Below are 23,743 nucleotides of genomic sequence, written 5' to 3' on the forward strand. Positions count from 1 at the left end.
AAGTAGATCCCCCCCCCCCCCCTTTAAAAAGTCATTGTGGGAATTTCCTGGTGAATACAGTACTATCAGCTATCAGTTCTTGCCTCCAATGCACAGCCATCTGCTTATCAGCAGCATACAATTACAAGCCCCATTGAGGAGATGCATTTACCAGAGCCTTTGTTGAGGAGATGCATTTACCAGAGCCTTTGTTGAGGAGATGCATTTACCAGAGCCTTTGTTGAGGAGATGCATTTACATGCCCTGGTTAAGGAGATGTCAACTTTGAAGAACAATGGATTATAAGGTTCAATAATTAAAACTGTTCAATAAATCCTGAAATAAAATAAAAATTACAACTAATGTTGTACCTGAATACATGTCAATTTGCAGTAACCCTGCAAAAATAAGCACGGAACCAGAGAACCAGTTTTCTTTAAAGTTCTATTTGCTCCAATATTTCATAGAGTGATTATCTCTTGGCCAATATATCTATTGTATTCATGCTTCACTTTGGTTAGATCTTTGTAGATAATGTTCAAGTGTGATTTATCCAAACAGCATACAATAAAGATGCCACCTATATAACAGCAATAGTGGATTGGTCAGTTTTATGGTCTCCTACCTCTGCTGCTTGAGTCTCCTGGTGAAGCAGCGCCAGCCCGGTCAGGTCCTCCAAAAAAGAATGTGAAGAGTTAAACACCTTTGCCAGGAACTGGAACCCTTCTCTTTCATAATGATCAAGAGCCTGTGAGAACAACAACAACAAACTCACAACTGTCCATATCGCAAATACTAGTACTATGTCCATGTGGATGCATTGGACCGTGTTCAATAAAGTGTCTATTTCTTTTTATTGTACAAGTTTATTTTTTTGGATGAATAGGGTGTTTTGCAAAATGTGCCTGACTGTCACCATAAGACACTGAAAGTCTCTGTTTACATACACTGTAGATAAGGCATAAGCAACTACAGTCTGAGCATATCCACACACAGAGCTCTGGCAATGAGCCAGAGTATTCTCTGACCTGCAAACTGGCACCTTTCTACTGTGGAACAATTCACTAACCATAGTTAACAGCAGTCCCATTCCTAAGCTACTGGAGAGACTCGTGATCAATTCAGTGACAGTTTTAGAGGTAGTGTTCCTAGACTTGAGAAAACTAGAGAGTTGTGGTGGTGAGGTAAGGGAAGGAGAGATAGGCGGGTGCCAAACCTAGCTAGGGTAAGTGTTTGATTATACTGTCATAGTATTTATTTATGTACCTTTTTAAAACAAACCGAATATTGACTGTAGTGAGGAGGTAAAAAAAAATAAAACTATTATCTGGCACCATGCAAAGTGCAGAATGGAACATTTACAAGATTTCATTTTGTTTCCCCAGCGGGAGATCCCATGATTCCAAGCTTTGTCTGATGTAGCTCTAAAGCTTTAGCAACCATGTGACACAAGGACGTACATCTGTTTTGCATTTACCACTTTCAGCTAAATGTGGTACGCCCTAAGTTTTTTTTCAAAACTGCCTCACTGTCATAATAGCTTGGTTTAACGAGATAGGCTTTTCCCACAAAAGATCACATTTTCATAGCTCTAAATGTCTTTCTTTGAAGCTACTTTATCATCTAGTTTTGCATTTATGCTAGACCTTTACAAAAGCACTTAAGGCATTCACTTGAAATGTGCATCATCATTAAAAGAACACCATATATACATGCACAAAATAAAATTCAAATTTAAAATTTTTGCATAAGGCTTGGGTAAAAGGCTATGGAGTAATGGTAAATATGCTAAAATAGGCACTATTGTTAGGGTTACTTTAGCAATCTCATTTTAATAAACTTTTCACATGGCATACCATTAGACACCAGCTGATTAAAGTAAACTTAAGGAGTGTAAACATTTAGCTCATTGCAATTGACTCCAGTGAGTCTGCACTGTCAAACTAACATGAAAAGGGTGATATATAGCAGAATATAATACCAGGTCTAAAAACATAGAATATATTTGTAAAATGATTACAGCTGTACTCTTTAAGCAGCAATCCACTGAGTTCAAATAATGAAGATTGACACTTCCCTGAGATTAAATGCCATTCTAACTAAATTAATAAACATCCGCGTAAACTGTAAGGAACTATCAGCAATAAACATCACTCTAAGTATGGTAGTAACTTTATAACAGGATCCCATTGTAAGCAATCTTGACAGGAGCAGACAAACTGCAATAAAACAAGTCGATTTGCATTAAAAGCAGGATAAGCAATATATATTTCAGGACTACTTTATGCAGTACAGTACTTCTTTATTTATGTTGTGTTAGTAGGTTTTATATATGCCAAGAGAAATTATAGCAAGAAAACACACACACACACACACACACACACACACACACACACTGTAGTAAGCATATAGAGTCAGGGAGATTCAGAATGAGAAGATTAGAAATGGCCTTGCCGTATGAACAATTTTTAAGTAGCAGCAAAACACTTTCCCCTCAAGTGGAATGATGTGCGTGTGGTGAGGAGATGATCAAGGAAGACTGTGTTCTGCTCAAGAGCATTAAACCCATATTCTGATTTTTTGTTTTTCAGCCATCCTTGTTTGTGGAACAGTTACAGTACAGTGTCACAGTTCACAGAATCGCAGTTTGAAAATTGACTGACCGACACTGACTGACTGATTGATTGGGCTAAACAAATGATTCATGACACATAAACCTTTCAGCAGGACTATGCCTCTGGCAGTCAAGAAAAGCTATTAAATATGGAGGTTAATTACTTACATGTGACAGTGACATCAAGCGTGTCATGATGAAGTCCATATGGCCTTTTACAGAAATGTGTGCTTTCCAAAGTAAATCTGATCCCAATGATCTGTGTACTGTACAGCCAAAAGTTTTGTATCGCCCTATCAAATTAACTCATTTTGCTATATAAAGTCGAACACAAGCTGCTGAATAGTGTTACCGTTAATATATTGAATTACATACCGCTTTGTAGTTTGCCATATACTTAAGGAAAAACTGAAAAATTGAAAAATGTGACATGTCAAAATCTAGCATGGAATACTTTACTGCTATTATGGCTTCCGGTAGACTTTTGCAATATAATCCTTTTTGTATACAGTGTTAAATAAAATATTTAAATTATGTTCATATATTATCATTTTTTTTAAATTACATCTCAATCCTAAAATTCTAGGTGATGCAAAACATTGGGCCATAGCTGCAGATCAGGTGCAGTATGTAGTCTCCAAAAGGACTACATCTTCAGAAATGTTGACCAGTTAGTTTGATTTTTAGTAACTTTCAAAATGTGATAAAAAACAAAAAACAAAAAACAAACAACAAAAAAAAAAAAACAGTAAAACACCAAACGAAAGAGTCTCAGACAGAGTCCTTGAATCAACAAACAAACCCCTCAAGATCCGATGCCCTTTGGCACAAATTCTAAGAGAAAATTTAAGACACAGAAAATGAAGTAATACTTTGTAATCTATTTAAAAGACTCATTATTCAAGTCCTAAGACCATCCAGGCTCAGCATGTCTATTTGGTTGATCAGTGTGGCATCACATTTATTGTCACAGGAAAGCACAGCATTTACTTTTGATATCTATGTTTTATTTGCCAAAGGATTCTGGTATTAAAAATCAGTCAAACAACAGCAGCAAAATGAACTTACTATAGGTGAGCAAGCTGTGCACTTGTCAAAAGCCAAACTTGCAGGGAGCACCTTGTCAAATCTTGACAAAAATCCTTGGCTCTATACAAGAAATAATTAAGAAATACATAACAATACTCCAGCTCTGTAACCAATTGCTTTCTACCAAATCATTACTGCACTGTTATTTTAAGTCAAATGCTAGATTCTAGCATCACCTGGTGTTCATTCTTCAACATATGTATTCACTCTAGTTTTGTGTTTTATTTACTAGAGCACTAGATTGAATATCTATGGCAGAATTGAATAGTTTTTCAAAATCAGGTTTTGTCATTAACTTCTTCCCACAATCTGACCAAGTCATTGGAAAAAAATCTAATTATTATGGCCGTGTGTCGCCGTGAAGCTAGTCGAAAGACACAACTTTTCTAAAAGAAATTAAACAATTTTAACAGTATAAGAAACCGCTCTGCTCCTATCTGAATTGTTCTTTTCTCATATTCTACTGTTAAAACCGCTGTATAACTTAAAAAAAATAACACAGTATTTGCCTTTGCATCTGCAAGATAGGGTCCATCATGTTCTGTAGTACGAAAAAGAACCTCAGTACTAAAGATACATTTTCAAACACAATGTACTTAGTATTATTATATATGTTAATTTAATGTTTCAAGCTATGGTTAATCATTAAAATGATTAAAATGATTAAAATGATTAATCCTTCTGGTGTTTTACATATTTGTTATGTTTAATTATCTAAATGGTGGCAGCATTTCCTATATGTTGCTATTTAGATCAATATAACAGTTCTGTTAGGCAGAGTATTTTTTAATTTTTTTTTTAAATACCGTAATTAAAATAAACATCATTGTAAACATAGCTACATAGTTTTAAAAGCTAGTATCAGTAGAAATTAATGCATTACAGACTTTATGGCTCATCTTTAGAAATCAAAGTGTAGTCAAGTGTTTTCATCCAGCAAGACTTGAGATGTGTTTGTAATATTTCGCCCATGATACTGAAATAGCAGTATCCTTTGTCATATTGCAATACTGGCTTCTGAATAGTGCACATACAGATGCCAGAATTTCAATAAAGTAATCTCTCAGCTGTGTTGCAGGTTTAAGTAAGCGAATGCTAACTGGCTATGACAGCTTTAATAAAAACAGAGACCAATGTACAATGTGGCCAACGATATAGATGCCCACAGATCACAGCCCTGGCACTAACTAGACCACTCAGGAACAAGGTGTGTCTTTTGACTCAAACTGACATCAATGCACCCCTCGACACCTCATACCTGAACTAATTAAACCCAGCAGCTGCATTCCAGCTGCCAGCTTTGAAATGTACACACAGTGCCCACTCCAATGCTTTGAATTAAAAGGTAGGTGTTGAAGATGATTGATTTTTTTTCTTGTTGTTAAAGTAATACCAAAAGTATTTTGTGGTTAAAGGGTGCACAAAAAAAAAAAAAAAAAGACCAAAAAGAACTTTAAGCTTGTTTGACCGTACGTTCCACATCCATTTTGCATTATTATGTATATGGCTGCAGCATTATGTTGTTCCTTAGAGGTGACACGAGTAAGGGTTAATAAATCTAAAGCCATCCAGGTTAACATTCAAGTAGGGCCTAGGAAATGCCTGGTGTTTGGCAGTCCTTGTTACAGCAAATGCAGGACATGCTCAAAGCTTTGTTAAACAGTACAAGTTGATACCACAAGGGGGCAGTGTCACCTTATGTTAAAAGTCTAATTCCGGCTTCATCACTTACTTTTTTTTACGCACTGTTTACATCAGTGAAGACGTGCTCACACACCCTTAAAGCAATAAAAGGCAGTCCTGCTAAACATAAAAATGTCATTTTTAAACATATCTTTAAAGAACTTATCCTTTTTGTATAAATCACCTCCAGTTATTTTGTTGTTATTGTAGATGCTTAATAATTAGATTTAGAATAATCTATTCAATATAATAAATTACCGCTTTACCCTTAAAATTCAGGCTATTTTTTAAATTGCTATTACAGGAAAAAAAGTGTTACAATCTCAGAGTTTTGAACACACAGTATTATCCAGGATTTAATTCTACTGAAAACAGAAATGGTAATACAATGTGACAAACTCCCTTCATATCCATCCAAATCACAGTTTCTCTGGAAGAAATGTAGTATGACACTGAAGGCTGTGCAACACAGTTTTTCTTTTCTGCAATTCATGAAGCTGCCATGTCTGTTTTTCTTGACATCTGGGGCTGAAAGTCATGCTGTCAGTGCATGCTTGCAGACTAATGCAATTATAATATATGCAAAGATTTGTATACAGCAACCTCCTTTTTCAGTGGACAGCATAGCTTATAGATGCTGGTTAAAATGTGTAATGTAAAGCCCTGACTTTTCCATTAGCACACCTGTGTATACATTACAGCAGAAATCTTTAAAAATACTAATGCTAGAATATGTTTCAGTTCATTCTACTGACAGGTTTGAGATAGTGCTGGCTATTGAAGGTGGGATAAGTCTGCATTTTCCCTTCACTGAGATGGCAAATGCTTCAAAGGGAATTCTGCATTTTGTTTTTCAATCCCTTCCATAAGCATGTATTGCCGCATTATCGTCTTCAATTCATTCTTGTTTGTCTAGAAAAAAAGCAATGCTGGGTGACTTTGACCCTGATGCTGCAGCGTGTCAATAGAAAAATAAATAGATGGGCTAGTGGATCAAAAGCTCTTTAAAGTTTCCTCAGCATTTTAATCCGTGAAACGACTGTAAATGCATTACTTGAAACCTATGAGATGCACTAGTCTATCTATCACATTACATCTAATATTCACATGTATTTGTAGTGCATAAAGCCTAGTCAGGAGTAATAGCAAAACTACCACAATGTTGTTTAAGTACTGTTACAGAAATACAGTTTTTCTGTTGGTTTAATCATCGGAGAACAGTATGACTGTCCAAAGACTACATTTAGGCTTACTGGGCTGGCATTACCAGTTCAACTTTTACACCCATTAAGTTTAGCAACCACTCCATGAGAAACCATAGTCCTGAAGCAAAACCTTAAGCCTTTCATAGTGGTCCTAAAATAATAAGGTTTTTGGTAGAAAAAATAATAATACAAAATACCAAGTCTTTTATTTGTTTCATTTTTAAAAAAAATGCCTCGGCTGAAAGTAACACAAAAATAAAATCATACACTGTAGTATTCTTTTATTTCTTAGTTCTTTTGTAGTTTGTAAGGTTGGCCTTCCTTACTGTGTCAGCAAAATAAGGAGATAGCAATGCCTAGTCAGTGGTCCCTAAAATGAACTTACTGTATAAACAGCAATCCCTTTGAGTAATAACACTCACTGGCTAAACACCTGCTGACAATATTTTGCAGACCCATGACGATTTAATGAGTTTAAATTGGATTTAAATACGCTGGAACCAAATTCTGTCAGCTAAATAACATGCACATCAGATTTATCTGCCTGTACCTGACACAGGAATTCCAGTCTCTCTTCCAGAATAACACATCAAGCTAGCAGACCGGTAATTGCTCCTGACTTTTACACTCAAGGTAGCAAATCATACAGATGGCATAAAAAGCAACGATCAGGGGAGTGCATATAATTTTCTAATTATTATGCAACACTGTCTTTTTTCAACAAACTGCTCAGAAACCAAGATATTTACAAACAAACATTTTATTTGTATTCAGATAATCAGACTAGATAGTTGCCTAAAATAAAAAATATCAGAATGTGTCCAAAATGCTTGAGCGGGAAATGCACTTCATTATATAAAACCAAGTATTTTTCTAAAATAAGAAATATGGGTTGAGCATCATGTTTTCAACTGGCATCTAATGTTAGTGAACTAGTCAGCTAGAAACACATCCGAATGAAGTGTTCATTACTATAAGTATCGAAAACTACTGTATGATCCTTTTACTGTCAGCATGTCGCTATGAGGTACAAAGTGGCATTTTCTTATGCATAGCTGTTTCATTCCGAATAAATGCCACCCAAAATCTATTTTTTATTACTTTTATTTTAAGAGCTCCACAGCTGGTTACCTTTCTCTTGCATCCGATAAGGTCCAACCTGCTACCTTATCTAAAGAATACTGAGTTTTTATTTTTAAGCAACTGTGCAGCTGCGTTCCATTAGCTGGATATAAATGCCCATGTTTTAGAGTGACACTATTACTAAAGAGTATGAGCATTGACAGCCTGACATCGAATGCCACACATAAGTGCTATACCACGGAGCAAACACGCATAACAAAAAACAAAGCACTAACACCCCAGCACTAGCACCAGCACTAGTAGACACAGACTGGGGAGACAGAAATAGCATTCTAGCTCAACGTAGTCAATCAGTAGATTCATTCCTGATTACATGTTCTGTAATTGTATAAACTGTAACAAAAAACACTGATCAGGAATTAAAAAAAAAAACAAAACACATTAGTTCCAGCTACAGATTTACACTTCAAAAGATACACTTTCTTATCATAGATCGGTTAAAACATTCACTATTGTTATTTTTAACATATTGATCATTATTATTTTCACTACAGGAAGAATCCAAAAGTAGGATTGTAAAGCCATGGAATGATATCTACAGAAATAACTATAACGAATTTTAAAAAATAATAATAATCATGCAAAGAATGATCTACCGTACCTATTAGTCCCTTCCTCAGATGCTCATTTGTGCATCTAATTAGCTGTAAGCACTCCCAGTCTATGATTTGAATACATGATTAACATTCATAGTGCAGAGCCTCAGTGTTCTGTTCTATGACCTGGTGACTTAAAGACAGACCCAAGTAAAACCGTATGAAGATCAGGTATTTGGCAGACTAAAGCAACATCTAAATATAACTGCTTATAATGATTCCCATATTTATCATTTCATATATAAAAGTTACATGGTTATTTTTTTTAATTGTGTTTTTGTACAAACTACCTAAAGCTATTGAACAGGTTGAACACCAAGTGCAATACAGTAACTCGCTAAACAGATTGTGTATTTATTGTACTGGCTTTATAAAGACCCTATATATTACCATTTTAGGCAGCACTAACATTTCTGTTTGCAAAACCATGACGTGTATATACTGTCCATGTCCTGATTCTCCACAGCCAAATACTAAGATGCTACTGCAGCATACACCCAAAATGTTGTCTACTGTATGCTTGACAAATGTAGTACTTTTTAGTCAGGTTACGCTAATTACACAGCTCCTGGCAACAAGTGAAAAAACACTATCTGCCATTAATTGTTGGATTACCCCTCTGAATGATGCAATATAGACACCATCAACTCCACTGTGAGAGCTCCAGCAATCATGGCTAAACCTGGTCGGCTCACAGTGCACTGTTGGTCCAAAGTGCGGTCTCTGGTTGACTGGGAGGAGAAAAAAGATAGTAAACCGCCTCATTCATGCAAACCCAGCTTTCATAACAGTGGTCTTTACAGCCACTAGTAATTGAAGGTGCATTTATTTACTCAAACATCCACATCTAAAAATTTAGATGCTCCCACTTGGGGCTAAAAAGAAATGAAAAAAAGATAAGAATAGAGAAAGCAGATGCCTCGCTTCACTGTGTCTTTATTCAGTCACAAATAGTTATTTCACTATTTTATAATGACATGTAATAAACTTTACTGTATGTGGACTTTTCACTAATCCAATGCTCTTCTATTTTTTGTGTAAACGAGATAAAGGCCATACTGTACCTCAGTATGACTTTTTAAAATTAGACATACGATTTTTGGGTTTTTTTTTTAGCATCTATTATCAACAGTAATACTTACATCCCCAGGTGCCACCACATCATTGCAGAAATAGCAGCCCAGCTTGTGGCCAGGGATGTTGGAAAAGAGCGAGGTCCCTGGGGCAGACACTGGACCGCAGGAGCCAGCAGCACCAGCTGAGCCACTCCATTCTTGCTCTTTAAACTTTTTAAGGCCATGCCTCATAACAACAAAGGTATCAAACCCAAGGGTTGCATTAATAATCAGCTAGAGGAAAACATAGAGAAAACATCAGAGACTGAATTACAGAAAATATCCGATTCTTACTTTCTTCCAGTAGCTGTGTATTGAAAGCATGTACTGAAATAGCAACATAATAGAGATATGAATTTGGTCATGCAAATCATATTCCTGCATTCAGGAAGTGTATAGTATCAGTTGCTTAGACACCAATACAGAACATAAAAAATGTTAACTACAAGAGTACCTGTCTCTTGCTAGTACATCATTAGCCTCTAAGGCAGCATCTTATATTTTATTGAATTAACCTAGTATTTCAGCTGAAGTTTTGTATTTTTTTTTTAATTGTGCAAAGGCTTAACAAATTGTGTCCAGTAGACTTAGAACATTACATACACTATCATCTTTTACCCCATGTTCCCTTACATCTGATTTGTAAGTGACCCATTAGAATAGTGTTTCATGGAAACAAACAGGCACTTAGATAACTGATCATACTCTGCAATTTACCTTCTGCTGGCTGGCTGGCTGACTGCGATGACAGTGGGAAGCCATCGACTCTCTCGAGTGTCCATTAGCAGGAAAACAACATCATGAGATGAGTTTCTTGAGTTGCTCTTGTACATCCTTGCAAGCTTGTTCCATCGTTACCGCTGAGAAATTCACAGGGTGTCCAGGCATGGGAATACTCATGTTAAAGCCCTCTGCATTCTACAAAACAAACAAAAAACAACAATAACAACTACAAGTATAACTTCTCTAAGTCTGAATTCTAATAATCAATGTCATGTGTTTACTTTATTACAGCCTAGATTATTTTGAAATGGCCAATAATATAAGCATGCCCGGCATATTGCAAAGCCTAACAGTATTACAATTATTTATTTTAAGCCACAGGCAAGGTTGGTGAACACTTTAAAGGGATATGGTTTTTGATCCAGTTATTCTGTAGACTAAATGTATTAGTTTGAGTCTTTGATTTGTGATAACAATCTCCCCTGGCAATCCCCCTCCAGGGAATTACCATACACATTTCAAGTGAAATAGCAGTAACGTAATTCAGCCCTATAAATAGTCACCATTCTACTTGTTCATCCCTCTTATTTTGACCCCCTGCTAGGTCTAGGATAACACAATTTATATTTTCTCCTTAATTATAATGTCCAAAAAACCTATTATTTGAGGTGTAAAGTAGGCAGAAAAGCAGGTCATCCTCCCTGCTGAAACCTTCCCGTGTGGGTAACATTTATTGAGCCACTTGTCTTTTGAATGCACTTCACCTTGCCCTACACCCCACAGTTAATAAGAACAGAAAGCTGTCACCCTTGCCATTAATCAGAGTAGGTGCTAAACAAGGGATTGTCTCGAAACAATGTGACTAATAGCCTGTGCACATTCTGCATAGTAAACCCTACAGAGGGTTCAGTGGCTTCAGATACATACTCAGCAGGACACTTTCAAAGGGAGGACATAAAAAAAAAAACATATGATGACTGACACAGACTTGCAAATACATTAATATTTTAGCCCTGCAGATGAGAGATTATACCTGACGATAAGGATCATGATGGTGATCAACAGCTCAAATAAATTACGAACCTGAGTCTGACAGTCAGCAACTTGTGGATTTAGCTAATTTATTACAAAGTAATCTACCCCTGAGCCTTTTTTATTAGTTTGGATTTCTATACAGAAATCCCCACCTCCACCTCCCTCGTCTCATCAACTGCAATCAACCACGGCTGAACAGAATGCACAATTTTGCAGGTTTTCCAAGTCATGGGCAGTCAGCTGTGAATTTCTGAGTGCTATATACAGGTTGCTTATGATATACAAGTGTTATAGTCAGTTATGGTGTTTGTGTTAACAAGGTATAAAAGAGAGTTATACAAGAGGGTCATGAACATAATACTCAGGTTGGGGGTTAAATTATGGAAATCATGTGCCCCCACTTTTAAAAGCAGAGTACACTAATACAGTACACTACACTGAAGTGCAATAACCATTTGCCCCACTTCACTGTTTAGTAAATGGAAATTCAAATACTTGGAAGCTAAACTAAAACAACTCAAATACTCGAATAGCTTCTTTGAGAAAGACAGGGAATGAAAGACCAGGTTGGGTAAATATTGACGCAAAGATGCAAATACCCTTTTCCCCAATTGATTACGCGGAACAGGAAAAGCCGAAACAAATGCATTCTAATCATTTTATAGTGTTTCAGTCTGGGCACAGACACATGTATTGTTCAAAGAGTCAATTAGAATGCATCCAGACTCTTCTAAATGGAAAACCCCCTAAAATTAAGATAGGAGGTAAAAGTGTGAATTAGGGAAGTTGGCCAAAAAAAAGGGTATGCATTATATTAAAGACTTACACACAGAAGGACATTTTGACACATCTGAATTAATACAAAATAAGCACAACATTCCTAGGACTGACTTCTGGAGGTACCTGCAGCTACATCACTGCCTATGGCCTGTAGAGGACATTCTTTGCTGACATTATTGCAATGCAAGAACCATAACAAAAGAGAATATATTTCCACTGGCATGGCTCTTTACTCTGTACTAGTATTTATATTTTAGTATAGGAAGATACACTGACTAATGTGCATGTCTCGCTTCACAGACATCACATTGCACTAAACTCAGCCTCCCTAATGTTACCTTAAATAAAACAGTCCACAATTAATGTTAGTCAGAGTCTGTGACACCATGCAGTAATATTACACCAGCAACTGTTGGTGCTAACTATCTACATAAACCAATCAAATAAGACCATTGAACTACAGTATAAGGGCTACAACTAATGACGAATGATGAATAAAGCATCATGCCATCTGTGTAACTGCTTCCCTCAAACTTTTTCTCACCAGATAGATGTGCAATATCTCTATGATCACAAGATAAATAATGACAAGCCAGTAATTTTAACATTGACATTGAAGGCTAGAATAAAGTAGTCCCTAGTGCTAGCCACTTAAACATTCTGCTCGGATGTTGACTATATGTAGTAAAAATAATTCTACCTTCACTGAGTTCAAACCCAAACAGCCCACTACACAGACCACTGCTGAACAGCAATTAATTACATTCTCCAGCCCCATGTATCAAGTATATGGAAAACAACATTTCCGTAAATCCACGCAGATTTTTCAAGATTACTCAAATCTAAAATGTACAGTATTTCGAAACAAATATTACAAATGTGTCACAGCCTTTTTAAACTAGTCTTTCTCCAAACAAATGACTCAGCCAAAAAGGAGGACCTTTAATCACTACTCCCACAATTTTCATTAATGTTTTTTTTTATTAGTAGTATTTTCTATATGACTGATTGCTGGTGAATCAACATTATTTCATTCAAAAGAATGTAACATAACAGCTACATGTGTGCATTTTTTAATTCTAAAAGGGGTTTTCACAAACAAAATAAGTGTGCTTGCGTAACAGATTTTAAAATTCTGTGTCTCATAGGTCCTAGTTCATAATTCCTTACAGTATGAAATAAGTAAAATACCAACAGACAGCAGGAATGTATTCTTCACATTACTTGCAATGAAGACATAAAATATTAGTACAAAGCCCATTTTATTTATATCTGGGAGTCATATCTGGCTGTTACAGTGACCAAATAAATCACTAAGGCATTCAGAGACTTACAGGCACTTCCTGGCTTTAACTACAATTTGTGGTTTTATTTCTCAAGCCTGGAAATGCCATTATAGGCATAACAACAAGCTTGACACATCTACATAACAACAAGCTTGACACATACTTCGTTTAAAGCTATTTAGTTTTCATTCTTTTTATTTTGAATCAACCGTATTTTTATTACCGTTATATTATATATATATAATATATATATATATATATAATATATATATATATATATATATAACATCTATATATATATTATCATGTAAATTTAAACACCAAATTTTTAGATTTAAATAATTTAATAAAATATTTTACTGGAATGTCAGTAACAAATGGAACTATATAAGCTATGATAGGGCCACGTGTTTTATTGTATGTTAGTTTGGCCAATATGTCTAAATTTACACATACAATCTTACAGTTTGTCTCAGAAGAAATATATTTTAACTGAACTGCAAACAGGAATGTAGTACACAAGAACCAAACCTTTATTTAAGGGTTATACAAGATAAACAAATTCCATGACTAACAATAAGGTGAAACATCAGCTAGGTTTATATATAACAAGTGCCAATTTTCTTTAGATATTCACAAAAAGAATAAATATGTCATAGGGTTTTTTCCACTTACCACTTTTTTTATTAATCTTTCCACTGCTGCAAGAGCTTTAGATTTTCCACCACTTAAGCAATCTTTAAATTCATACAGAGGCTAACGCACTGGATTTCAGTAAGAGATCTTTGCGTTGTCCACGAAAGTGATGTGTCTTACCCCCCAACCCTGAACTTCTGGACCTAGAGATTCCTCTTTACATTCTCTTTAAAATGTATAGCTGTATGAGCAACCATACCATTAGATGAGGATGAAACATTTCAATTATGCAGGCAGAACAAACAATACCATTTAGGGTCCACGCATTCACTGAGATTCACCATTCTTGGTCCCGTGCTTCCCTTTTGGTTTTTCTCCCAACCAACACTTCTTGGGCAGCCTGAGAATAGAAATATAAAAATAAATATAAGTGTAGGGAGATCATCTATCGGTATTTAAATGCTAACACGCATCTACAGTTGTTCTTAAATTAAAAATTCTTCCCTGGAAAAGGGGCACATCTTGGTGCAGCTGGCTCATACTCCCAACAGTATTGTCACTGCCTATGAAAGTGGCCTGCCATGCTTTAATTAAAGCACTTGCTGTTCGCTAAAGGAGCAGCTACCACCTGAAATGCAGAGTCTGTAACACTGGCTGCAACAAGGGAATTCTCTGATGAGTAAAATATCAGCTTATCACAAGTTCATTTATCCAAAGCTAAGGTGGAAACTAAAGTTGATCTTTTTGTGAGCAGGGCTGAGAATGCATGCATATATGTTTTATACTAGATTTCTGTGTATTTTTATTGGTAAACAGGTATTCATAATTTATATGATAAAATCAATAAAGAGGAACACATTTAAAAAAAATAATAATTTAAATAAAATAATTTGCAGTTCGTCACTTCAAATGTGACAGAAGGTGACCGTTAATTAATTGTTGGCAGAAGAGTATACCTACTGATAACAACCGTATATATATTTTTTTATTTTATTTTTTTGCCTCAGACAACATGTTATACATAAATTACTCTTCCACAGAGACATCTCAGCAAAAGGTTAATTAAACCAACATCTAATGATGAAAACTCTTTGCTCTGAACATAAATTGCATCTCTTACAATGCTCAACATCATTGATCAAAACTAGATGCATCAAAGGTAACTATTAATAGTATAATGTATTTCACCATATTCCTGTTTGTTTAAAAAAGGATATATTTTTGTTTTAGAAAAACGGAGAAATGCAGTAGATTGCCTGAGCCGGCAGTTAGCTTCAGGAGCTTTAACTCAAAGAAGATGCTGTGCTTAGTAGTTCTCATTCCTTGCATGGTCCTGTCTCTGAAGCAGAGTACTTCAATTGAATCAAGATCACCACCCCTGTCAATGTTAACAACATCAAAGATGAACATACATGAGCAGGGCAGTCTCTATCAATCTCTACATTATCATAAACATGTACAAAAGACCTTTCCTTTTACTTATGTTGAATGTAAAAAGCAGTTTAAAGATCCCATTTCAGTTTGATCCACTTTACTTCATTTCCATTTCAAGTTTAACAAACAAAGCTTCATGTCATGTGTTCCACATGGTTTGAACTTTGTTTAAACAGAGTTGATTGCTATCAAGGTTTCATATAAATATATATAACATATACTGTATAATCCTTTATGTAGAGTATTTGTGATAATTGACAACCTAAATACATTTGTTAAGGTACAGTACATCCTGATTAAAATGGAATTCACTGATGCAATCGTGTTGAACAGCATACAGCTTACAGATGTTCTTGTTCTATTTACCATTTGCAGGCCACAAGAATGAGGAGGTTCCTCAAGGGCCATCCAGGATACTGGGACAAGGTTTAAGGATCATAGACACCCACTGTTACCTGGGACAAGAATTGAGACACTGATATTGAGAACAGCTGAGCAAGACTGTGGATTATATCCCTTTCAGTCACACTGTGTATATAATTGGACCATATTAAGCTTCCTATCTATGTATCTATTTTATAATGCAAAATGCGTTTTTGTAAAAAAATTAAATAATAAAAAGCAATTTATACAAGGCATGTACCACAATTCAGCTCACTTATGCATATGTAAAAACAGTTTGTGTGAACTCTATGAAAACGTCAGTAAAGAAAAAAAACATGTTCATTGAAAATCACTTTGAGAGTAATCTAGTAAGTATTATTCAGCAGAAATATCTTATATTGACAACTTTCTGAATGTACACCATGTATAGCCATCTGGGTTGCACTTAGGTTGCACAGTGTTTTCTTTTGTTTTTCTTATTTTACCTTTTTTTGATCTTTGAAGAAGTCATTCCACTTTCCTAGTGGAGACATCGAAACTGAATCATCTGTAAACTTTATTAGTAAGTGCAGCAGCTCCATCTGTTTGGCAGAGATCCTCGTAGGCTTCTTGTAATTTTTTAATCTTTGGAGACAAATTTCATATAAAGTAACTTTAATAACAATTTGCCCCTGTGCATGAGGCAGTATAACTACTGGGTCATTGAACTGGACATTTTATCCTCTATTACCAGTAATTTACATTTGAATTAGTGAAAAAAAAAAAGTTTTAATAAATAAATTGTATTTTATATGTACATTTGTATTTTCTATCAACTGGGAATAACCTGTTTTAGCACTCAATAATTAGTACTTAATAACAAGTTTAATGGCAATTGGAGATGTGGTTCTCCAGATATAGGTGAAGCGTGCGTACGGCCGCCTCCACTATATCCCCTTTGCGGGGGATTTCGTCCCCATGCGAGGGCAAATACAATAATTAACAAGCAGTCCATATGTCTCTCATATCTCTCAAACCCCCCTCATATTGTGCAATCAGTCTATTTATGTGTTGCAAACTTATCTAAAGCATGAATCTTTGGAAACTGACAAAGTTCTTGCAAACAAAATCCAAACCTGTTTACATTCCTGAAAAGCAAAACTGTAGCCACATACATAACTGCATTAAAAAAAAAAAAAACGGATAAAGAGCCAACATAAACTTTTTTTTTTGGAAAACATTCGCATGTAAAATATGTTCAAATAGAGACTCCAGATCTGTCTGGAAGAGAACTTTTCTTCAAGGATAATGGGCTGCTGAATCATGAGAATTCCTTCCTAAAAGCACAAGGCCGGAAAACAAAACCAGTAATAGAACCGATACTTCTTTAAATCCTGGAACACAACATGTATAGTATATGCTATGAACTGGGGGGTAATACAATGAAATTAAATATACAGGCATGCATTTTAGTGTGGATATTAATTTAAAGAGCAAAAAAAATTGAAGGGGTAAGGTTGTGTGTAAATTGTGTAGAAAAGCACATCCTTTAGAGACAGGAATCTTTTATTTTGAACTTCTATAGATTTAGAACATCAAGCAGACAGTCTTAAAGTTTACCCAAGCCTTCTAAGTGCAGTAGCTGATCTCAAACTCTGACAAGAGATTGAAAGATCTCTACATAGAGTACATTTTCAAAATCTCTTACAACAGTATTTCAGTAATTTAATTTGCATATGTAACCTTTATTTTTCTTAAACAGAACTGAGATTTATCAAAATGCAACATATTTTTTCCAAACTCTTCAAAAAATAAAATGTAAAGTCACAAAAAAGTTATGTATCTGATTAGAAGGGTTAAATAAAGGTCTGGATGTAGACACATTTCTAGATAGCTGTTAAAGAAACCAACAACAGTAGAACATGAGAATGGAAATGAACAGGTCCTCACTAAATAACACATCACTTACTTACTGCAAAAGTCAGAAGTAGAAATTTGTTTAAAAGAGAAGGTGTTTCAAGCACAGTACCAGACTGTAGCACATCCCAAATCTGTTGGAAATATAAACTCATGTTTTCATTGCGAAAATTGACAATTGAATGGAATGGAATGCAAACATTTGGAACAGGTAATGAGATTGCTGCTGTTCAACACTGTTGCACCCACTGTAGAGAAGACCTAAGTATAATTAAATATTGGGCAGGTCATGCATTGAAGCAACCAAATCAGATTTTGAAAAGTGCATCACTAGACATTATACTGATGTGGTGTTACGCACACAGGAAAATCAATGTAACTGATCAATTAACAGCCTCAAGGTAGTTAGTTCCTAAGCAACAACAAATTACTTCTGTACTTAGAATCTTATATTATAATGCATGAATAGACAATACAACAAATTAAAAGGCAAAGGAATGAAAATGCTGTAGACAAATGTTTTGACTTGAGCCCAAACAACATGTAGCCTACTGTACATGTTGATCAGTTTTATCCATTAGAATCACTGTTAACCATGGATAATGGATGTGTTTTTTTTCTTGTATAATTATAAAAACATAATTAAGAGTACTGCATATATAATTTATATCACTGAGCAATTTACAATTTCTACATTTACCAAATTTAGCACATACTTATACAGACTACTTATTACAAGAAAACATCTAGAATGCGACAGGTTGCCATGCAACTGCTTAATGGTTCCTAAGTGTTACCAGTTCCCATTAACAATCTGCACTTAGCATCATGTAAATGTTTTTTGAGAAACCATGTGCTTACTTACTCAGGAAAGGTTGTCCACCAAAATACATTCAAATAATTGACACACGTACATAAACTACAGAATACTAATTCTTTAAATTGGAACCTATTTAGCAACTAGTAGCAAAGAACAAAGGCATGTTAGTTAAAACTAGCAATACAAAAATAAATCCAGCCAGGAGTAGGTAAATTACTGTTTGGAGCAATTCTCGTGAAAGGTTTATACAGTTGAAATTGGTTTATTATGTTCAGAAAATGTGCCTTTGCTAAACAGGGCCTTTTGTCTTTTAACATATAATTACTGCCCTACCTCTTGTGCTGCTTTCTCCAACAGTGCTTTTCTTATCACAAGTCTTAAAGGATTCCAAAGTGTTTGTCTTGTACAGAGTACCAATTGCTGGGCAGCAGCATGCTGGAGTTGGGCCATCTCTATTAGAGAATAACATTTACATTAAAACGATTCATTTAATAACACTGTCACGTATCCACTATAAATGTGTAGCCTTTGATTAATACTCATTTGTGATTGTAGAGGATGTAGAGCTTTGTTTTAGCTGCAGGACAATTCCATCAAGTGCCTAGGGTAAGCCCCCTATTCAGCCCATGCTGAAAACACTTTCATTTCAAAATTTCTTTGGGGCGACAAGAAACTTTTTCCCTTGCTTTTAACATTTCCGTTGGTTTCAGACACCCTTCCTGAACAAAGGGTTGGAGGCACCAACACAATAATACAGATGTGATCAGCTGCAGATTGAAGAAATAGTCCATCGTGAAAACATCATGGGCCAGCACCAGCTTGGGAAACATGGCAAATCAATACTTAGACTTGGAATAAATAAATAAGCATTTGGTATTGCATCTAGCAAGATATAACAAATCTGTAGGGGCCTAGAAGTAACAGAGTGAATTGTTTATTGCACATTTTGCAACACCAACAGTTTGTTTTTTCTTTCTTTTTTTTTTTTTTAACGGCACAAATGCACCACTGAAGTAAATGTTTCGTGAATGTTACCCATTCATTGAGCATAAACATTGTAAAAGCATTAGACTCACTGACAGGTTTCATACATCACTATGCACCAAATTGACTGGATTGAAATCATGTTACATTCTATATTCAATCACTGCTACAGTGCACAAACCAGAAAATCAAAAGCTATTTATTTCTAGCCAAAATAACTGCTAGGCTTTGCATTTTGACATTAGATGATACAATACTTCTTCATAACACATCTTTATAAAAAGGGCAAATAAATTACTTACACATCAAATGCATTGAATTCTAAGGATAGTCATGTGGGCAGTCCAGAAGGATCCCATTCATGATTAAAAATGTAAGGTAATATTTCATGTACAGTAAGTGTACTGCACATTTTAGATAATGAATATCATTAGTTTACTATTATCAGTATTGATTAAATCAAGTAAGTGTTCTAGGGGCATGTACCTGTACATTTGCTATTGATGTGCATCACTATTTGGTAAATGAACTATACTTACCATTGAAATAATGTCCTCCAATACTTTTTGGACTCTCATCCAGTCCATAGTCATTCAGTTTTTTCTGGATTAGTTCATGCCAGAAGCCTGCATCCAGGGCACTGCTAAAAGGGGCAAACTGCAACTTCAGGATGTCATCTCCACTGGCATCACTTTTCTCTGTGGACACAGCTGCCATTCTTATCTTCAAAGACTCTTTCTACTAGAACGAAAAATACTATTATAAAAGGTACACTTTACCAAACAGATAATACTGTAGGCAAGGCAGAAATGTCTTGGGGTTGAGAGACGAGAGTTTTATATTAAGCTATCCAGTTACATGGCCATGAAATAAACTCTTGAGTTTTCATAAAGCGTTGCATTTAGATAAATAGCGTTACAGGGAGTTTCATTTTATGCATGAATACAAACTGCCATTAAGCATGGAGAAAGACAGTGACCTACAATGTATTGCAGAGAGACTATGACAAATTGCAATAGACAAGAGAAATTGGTATTCATTCTTTTTTATCTGTCAATTTACTTTACGCATTATAGCAACTGCATTCAGCATATCTGATACAGATTAAATTATCCTGACTCTTAAATCTCATAGTTATATTCATATGAGCAGAAATTATACTGATCTCGTCCTTAGGGTATGGGTGAAATGCAAATAAAATGTCATCATATTGATGCTCACAGCCAAACTACACAGGTGGCTGTCTTTGTTCAAATGTGAATAAATGTTTTACTAGTAAACACATTCTGAAATTATGTCAATGCCCAGCAACTTGCATTAACAATCCTTCAACAAGTTTGTCACCCATCTACACTTTTGATGCAAAATCCATCAGTATTGAATTCTTAATATGTCCATGACCTGAAAACTGGGAATGATACTTGCTAAACTGGCTCTAATTCTTATAACATGCATGACCACATCATCAGAAGCTGAAAGTAATATTTCTTCAAATTATAACCTAATTAACAAAAGATTGTATTAATTTTATTTAAAGAAAAAATATTACAAGACATCACAAAATAAAATCTAAATAAAGGTACACACTCCATGCACAATATTGTTTTGATACCTGTTCCTACCACTTAGGCTACATAACACTATATAACATCCATTCAATGGCATACAAGAATCAACTGCAGAATCGATGTGTCATCTTCTCGCAGACCATAAAATCTCCTTTTGCCTTTTAACAAAAAAAGAACAATAATATAAAGCAACCAATGGTCTGCTTCACAAATAAAAACAGACAAAACACTTTGTATAAATAATCTACTGTTTTCATTGAGATTTTGTTAATGAAAACCTACATTCTCTCTCAGATCTGCCACATGCTATGGGTCCAATCGTTGATCATGCAATATTGAGATATGATGTAATCCAAATACCTTGTTAAGGGACATAGGTCATGAATGAAAATCAACAGATCTATTTAGGACACCAATGCCAAATCATCTCTTAACTTGTGAATTAGGGTCTTAAAAGGTGGACAGGATACATTTAAAACAGGATTATGTCCATAACTGCACAACAGGTGAACCTGAAATACTGTGGAGGGCCAGTGATAATACCACTAGGGGTAAGAAAATAGAAAGTATGTTCACTTATGTCAGAAGCGGAACTAAAGTTGTAAAGCTTAATGCTATTGTGAAATGTAATGCTATTGCTTCCTGCAATATAAGAAGAAAAGTAATAGCATTTGTGTTGCCAACTAGAAATAGTAATTGTAATTTTATTTTGTAATTTTATTAGTAATAAGTTTTGATATTTAAAAAAAAAACATTAAAAAAAAAATGAATACGATATTCATCATATTCTCATTAATCTGAAACTTCTGTATGCATTTCAGAATATTTTAAACAGGTAAACATGTTATTTCAACATAAATTACCTTGAAAATTGCACAATATGACTTTCAAATCCTGTTTGTTATCACCGTTAAAAACGTATATTCCGGTCGGCTCGTAATTAACGACAACCAGGGTACTGTGCAAGTAATGAGGGCAGAAAACAGGCATACCGTTTAATTTGTACATACATGAAAACGTAGTGAACAAGTTTACTTTCGATGACTATTAATCAGTACACTTAGCCTGCATTATGTATTAATCATTTATTTTGTAGAGAAGGCGCTGTACACAACACAATAAAAAAACGACCTATCAATTACAACACTCTGTCACAGAAAGCTTTATTAAACTTTGTTGTCAACAGCTTTACGGTACCCAAGGAAAGGCATAACAACCCTACATGTTTACCTACCAGGGGATGACTTCCAGGCGCTACAGTTTGGATTTCTGAAAAGGGCGAGGGTTGGAGAAAGTGAAGAGAGGTGTGCAGAATTCAGGAGTATCGTAGTATGGCAGGTTCACATTGTTATGTTATATTTATTATGTTTTCTCAGCTGTTTCGAATAAAATAGTATGACTGCAGTATTTGTAGTAAGAAACCTGTAAAGAGTTAAATGGTTACTGGTCTGTGAGGGAAGTCACCAAAAACAATGGTGACTGATTAACATTGCCCGTGTCTTTCAATTTGAATTTAACTGCATTGTAACTGCATTCCGAGTACTGTTCTGCTATTCTCTAGCTACAGTCGTTTTCACAAAGAGAGGTTGCATTTCTAGGAATTGACTAATACCACAATTTATATAAAGGGAGATACAGTATTTCGGTATTGTCACCTACCACAAGTGCATAACTAGTATAAGTGCATTGTGAACGACTACAGCAAAGATAATGCGTGTAAAGTTGTTTTTTCTTTCTTTTTCTTTTTTTTTTGTAATTTGTTTTATTTATAGTTTTTATTATTTAAAATAAATACATACCACAAAAGCTCAGCGATTTAAAGTGTAGCATGTCTGACCTTAACATAGAAACTAAAGCGGTATTTGATGCCTTGAGCTGTGCGTGCTAATTAATTTATAATTATTTGATTTTATTATCAAGCAAAATTCCCACTTGTCCCAGCCATATCCTGGATGAAAATCTGTAACGCACCAGATTGCATCTCAATCACACAGAATAGGGAATGCAGCGCTACCTATGTTACTCCATCTAAATCTGTAGTAATTCACAGCATACACACAGTTCTCCGGCAAGAGATGCAAAATATTGGAAAGCATGGTGTTGATCAGAACTCAGGAGCATTGATTTTTTTTTTTTTTTTTTTTTTTACAAAGGAAACTGTGGCTCTCCAAGTGTCAGAATCAGTAACAGCCCAAGACAGCCAGCATCTCCCTGAGTGATAAACCTGTCAAGTCAGACTCATCTGCATATCCGTCAAATATAACCTTTATGAAAACAAGCCCTTTCTTTGGCAGTATAAAATTATCTTTACATGTCCTTAATTGATTGAAATTAAAATCAAAGGCGCCTTTACAGTGTTTCTGATGTTCTAAAACCAAATTGTTTCTTTTTGCTAAATGATTAAATTAACATTAAGCACTACAATCTCAAATAGTCCTACAGTTCTTGCAATGTTCCTACATGATGTTCATCACATCAGTAAAAGTCTATATTTTTAAATGATATTTACTTTGTAGCAATTAGGCCCTGCGTTAAATCCTTTTATCTCTTGAAACAGGAATGCAGGAAGAGGTAGAATTATCTGTGTTCAGTAAAATTACCCAAATTTATATGGAAACCAATTACACCTACACTGTAATATGCGTGTCTTTCATATTGGAAAACGTGAGATACACAAAGTGAATCACTATTAGGAGAGTTTACTAGATTCAAACACCTTGTAGTGTTTCTTATTGTGTAGAGCTGAGTACAATGTATTTATCTTTGTTACAGA

General features: G+C 35.1%; 1 pseudogene; it reads right to left on the bottom strand.

Moving 5' to 3' along the window:
* Positions 1–559: 559 nt before the first annotated feature.
* LOC121298387 lies at positions 560–20,119 on the bottom strand (annotated as a pseudogene).
* Between the last annotated feature and the right edge of the window lie 3,624 nt (positions 20,120–23,743).

The sequence above is a fragment of the Polyodon spathula genome, chromosome 23, assembly GCF_017654505.1.
Source record: "Polyodon spathula isolate WHYD16114869_AA chromosome 23, ASM1765450v1, whole genome shotgun sequence".
In the NCBI taxonomy this organism is placed as follows: domain Eukaryota; kingdom Metazoa; phylum Chordata; class Actinopteri; order Acipenseriformes; family Polyodontidae; genus Polyodon; species Polyodon spathula.